This window comes from Natator depressus, chromosome 20, assembly GCF_965152275.1.
Source record: "Natator depressus isolate rNatDep1 chromosome 20, rNatDep2.hap1, whole genome shotgun sequence".
Taxonomy (NCBI): Eukaryota; Metazoa; Chordata; order Testudines; family Cheloniidae; genus Natator; species Natator depressus.
Window position 1 is genome coordinate 6199731 of NC_134253.1, and position 5053 is coordinate 6204783.

Genomic DNA, 5053 nt, shown 5'->3' on the forward strand with positions numbered 1-5053 from the left:
ACACTTAAGTGCTGCAGAGAAAGGCCAGAAGAGAAGGAAGACAGACAATCAGCTGCTCTCTGCCTTCTGACAACACACTTAGAAACACTGTGGGGCAGGATGCTATGGGTTCCGAGGCCATTGGCGCTGCGTAAGCAGAGCAGAATGGCTTTAAAGCACCCATTGAAAGCCAGTGGGGGATTCACCCTGAAGAGGGGAATCCTCCACAAGTGTACAGCTGTGCCCAATGCCCAACTCACTCCCAGAGTAAAGGGAGAGGGCACTGGGGCGGGATGGGAAGTGGGGTGGAGAAGAGCTCCACTAGACCTGATCTTCCACTCATTCCCATCCTTAAGGTACTTCACTCAGGGGCATAAGTTAGAGCTTGCACCTCCATCTGGATCGCTCATGATCTGGAGGCCAGAACTAGCAACAGCAGTTAATCTTGTGTTTCTACACACACACACACACACACTCACACTCAAACAGAGCTCTGTTTAGCGGTAACATTTTTAGGTAGAGAGATAATCCCCTGTCCTTAAATGAAAAACAATCACTTTGAAAGAAAAGAGGGAAGTGACCATACCATAGGCGGATGACAGGTTGCCCAATGTAATGAAAATAAACTCTTCAGGCAGCTCCAGATGATACACCAGCTTGAACATGACATCATTGAAATAGCAGCGTGCCAGAGTCACTAAAGTGTTGCTAGCTGCCACTTTTAGTTCATTTCTTGCTTCCTAAAAACAAAAACCAAAAGAGAGAGACTGAGGTGACTGAAGCCAGTTGCGCTAGCCAGAGTTGTTTACATGAGTCAAGTCCTTATTTCTGTGCACAAGTTGTGAATGAACCAACCCAACTTTCTGAGGGTAGAGTCATTCATCATAAATATTCCTTGAGTCACTTGGCTAAACAGTTTTCAGCCTTTGAGTTGCTTGCAAGCTGCTTCGTTAGCCTATTCGCTGTTAGCTACTTGTGGTGGGTGACTGGTCACCATAGTCACATGATATTTTCCCTGCCCTTCCCTGAGGCGGTAAGTGAGACACAGACTGGGCAGCTTCAAGATATTCCGAGAGCTTTCCTGGAATAAACTGTCCCCCAAAAGCAGGCTGACTTCCTTTGGAACAAGAGAGGGATTTTTCCATGGGTTTTCCTGCTGGCAAACTATAGTCTAAATCCAATGCTGCTTCTTTTGGAGATAGCTCAGATTCTGTCTGTCTTGGGGCTTTATACTGCCACTTATCGCTACAGTATCAGAGCGCCTTCCACATAAAATCAGTATCAATAATGAAATCCCGAGTAGACTTCGGGAAAGACTTGCTCCTTAAGACACCATAGGCCTGTCTCTGGGTCTCAGTTCATGTGTCTCAGGTCCTGATCCTGCAAAGCACTTAAGCACATGTGTAACTTTCAGCATGTGAGTTGTCCCATCTTATGCATGTGCACAAGTGCTGTCTAGGACCTGGGCTTTGGTCTGGAGGAAGGTGTGGACCTCTAACAGAAGAATACATTTTCATTTCAGTATATAGTTTATCCCCCAAAAAGAGAGTTTGAATGAGTTAAAGCTTTGGATCCTTTGATTGGTATCTCGGGAGAACTAACTTACCTGAGTCTCTGTCATGTGGTTTGAGGCTAGTGTTATTATTTTCTGCAGAAGCCGTCTCTCTAGGCCCTGGATGTCCTGCTGTAAAACTTTCTCCAGGACACAGTAAATGTCTACTCTGTTTTGCTGGGGACAAAACATAAAGGAGAAGAATTGGGAAAAGTTTTTCTTGACGACCATACAGTAATTTGGCTAATAAGCCCCTGCCCTAATTGGAGGCTTAATTGGTGTAAAACATGCCCTGCCCTCCACAAGCACCGCATTTAGCAGCGCTTCAGAAGCAGCCGAGCAACTGACATCGTTTAATCTTCCTGGAGAGAAAAGAGCCAGAAGAAGCGCCCTTCACTGCCCCCTTCTCTAGTTTCATTTATTCAGAACAAACAATAAAAATGAGCACCTTGCCCTTGCTCTAGCCACTCCAGGCAGAATTTGTAAATGTGGAATATAAAATACCCAACTCCTGCAGTAAGTCCTCAACAGCTCCCAGGGGCAATGAGCTCAGCTGTTAGATCTACACTGACAGTAGCACGCTCGAAGGTGTCTTTTATGCGGCCCATCAGTGTAGAACTTCACAGATGAGACTCACTATGGAGGAGTTGTGGGATCAGTTGGGACCGAGAAAAAATAAAGCGGGACACAGAGAAATTAAAAGCCTGAGGAGAGAACAAGATTCATTTCAGAAAACTGCAAACTAGGACCTCTGGAAAGGAGGTAGATGTAACTGACAGAATGGGAGGGAGACAAGTGGGAAGCAACAAGTGCCCTGGGGGTGACAGTGGAAAACAAAGTCAACAGGTATATTGCAAGGTGTGATGGCTACCACAAAGAGCCATGTGGGTTGGGTCTTTTACACACAGGGATCATGGCACAAAGCAGGAAGACAACAGTTCCTCTCTGTTCAGCTGAGCTGTGACTGCATCTGGATGAGTGCCTTTTCTAGCCCCACATTCCCAGAGAGATCAACAAATGGGAAGTCATTCCTGGGAGAGCAAAAAAGAATGCAGGGGGCTGGCAGAAGTGACTTCTGGATAGAGCCCTGCAACCTGACCCAAATCCTAGGGGACCTGACCACAGGCGTCCGGGTCAGGTTGGGTGAGAAAACAACTGGACCCTCTTGGGCTCGGGTCAGGTCGGCTCTCCTCCTTTAGCCCCTGGGATCGGCACAACCGTGACTGCGTGTTCCTGCCAGCCACCACCTCCTTCCTGCGCTGCACGCGCTGTGGAGCGAGGATGCCGAGGAGTCACAGCGTCTCCCTCTCTCTCTGCAGCGCAGACCCAGCGCAGCAGGGGCCGTGTCAGAGGATGGAGCCATCGCTGCACACAGTGGCCGCTGCACCAGCCCCATGAGCAGGATGCAGCGGCAGGATCCGGTTGGGGGGGAAGGGTTGGGACCAGGATGGAAAATGATTCAGCCCTCTCAGGGTGAGGTGAGTGGGCCGGGGGCCAGTTCAGGTTGGGCTTAAAAATTGGGCCCGAGCAGACCCCTACTTCTGCAGACAGACGGAAAGAGCTGTCTGTGTCCGATGCGGCCAAGGGATGACTCTGAGGGAGAGAGGATAATACCATACAACTACCTGGAGGGTGTGAACACCAAGGAGGGAGAGGAATTTTTTAGGATAATACATTTCGGTAAAAGTAGCAGTAATGGGATTAAGCTAAAAAAGGACATTCAATTTAGACTTTGATAACAGGAAAAATGCCCCAACTGTGAGACAGGGCTATTAGGTTATGACATAGTCTTCCTAGGAAAGAGGCGGAAGTTCAGTCCTTAGGAGCTTTTCAAATTAGTTTGGCCAAAACAGTGGAAAATGGCTGCTGGGAATGCTCCTGCATTAGCAGGGAAATGGACTGGATGATCCAATAGGTCTTTTCCATCTCTGTCTCCTGTGAGTCTAGACATCTGTGTGACCTGCATGCCAAGGTCATAACCCACTTTGCAATGTTCAAAGCCAATCAGATCTCTGACTGGGAGAGGTGAGGGGTCAGACAGGGTCTGCATCAGATCTCTTGATTGGCTATACGTTCCAGTGGTTCTGCTTTAAAAGGCATGCTTCTGCAAACTGCAATCATAACAGACAGCTCCACTGGGGAGAAGCCCCTTCCATTCATTTTTAAATGTAAGGAGGATTTTTTTAATTGAAAATTGTCACTGACAACTTATCAATACATAAGCACTACATAATTCAAGTAATTCAAGTAATTAATCACATGAATTAACATCATTAATCACTCTCCTTACAGTGAGTATAACACCCATTTTTTCATGTTCTGTGTGTATATAAATCTCCTCACTGTATTTTCCACTGAATGCATCCGATGAAGTGAGCTGTAGCTCACGAAAGCTTATGCTCAAATAAATTGGTTAGTCTCTAAGGTGCCACAAGTCCTCCTTTTCTTTTTATAATTAATCAAGTAATTCAAATAATTAAAGGAGTCGGAGGCCAAGACAAGCAGTTCAGTTGGCCTCCTAGTACTTTAATGGAAACTAAAATGCCTTCTGTGTTGGCTCTTAATAGAGAAATGGACTTTGTCGGATGCAAGTATTAATCAATGGAAAAAAGGGGTCTGAATATTCCTCCTGGGGCAATTCTGCACTACTGCACAGGTGCATAATTAATGAGCCCCGCCTATTTTTATTTTTTTGCACAGTAAAAAGCTTCTGCTGAAATGCTGCTGCCGTTCCATCTCTTGCCCACCAAAGGGTGCTGGGCAATAGAACAAAGCAACAACTCCCTATCAGCGAAGGAAGAGAGAGAGAGCCCGTCTTCTTCACAGCAAGCCAGTCAGGAGACAGGGGCTCTGGGGAGACAGACAGTGTGGGATGCTGGGGTGGGGTCAGTCAGGGGCTCATAAGGGCTAGTGGGGGAGGACAGACTGGGGCAGGGGCTGAATGGGAGTGGAGGCACAGAGTTAGAGGAGGAGGGAGGTTCAGGGCCCCATAGTGATGGGGGAGGAGGTGCAGAGTTACATAAGGACAGGGGCTGGTTGGCTGGGGGCACAGAGACACATGGGGACTGGGGGAGGGGGTACAGGGACACATTGTTAGGATATAGATGTTCAGGCCTGTCTGTAAAGGCCTATCATCTAAGAATTTAGGTGTATTCTTATCACTTGGCTAGTTCTAGAGGTATAAAAGAAAGAATCAAAATCACTGTGTGCCAGTGTAAGGTCCTTCTCTTACTGTGACAGTCTGAGGCCCTGTTCTTAGGCTAAGGCCTTTGACTAAGCAGCAGAGGCAGCCATAAGCTGGGAAGCGACCGGTCACCTCTTCACATTCCCAACTAGTCACATTGAAATAAGGTGCTATTGGGCTGTTAGGAACACAATCCTGTCCTGATAATGCCTATTGACTCCAGAGAAAGGGAAGGGCCTAGAAGATGTAAAAGGAAACTTAGTTTGATAGCATCCTGTCTGGCAAGAACTCACTTATCACTAGCTGGGATGTGAAATCCTCATTTCTGGGTTTGTTCT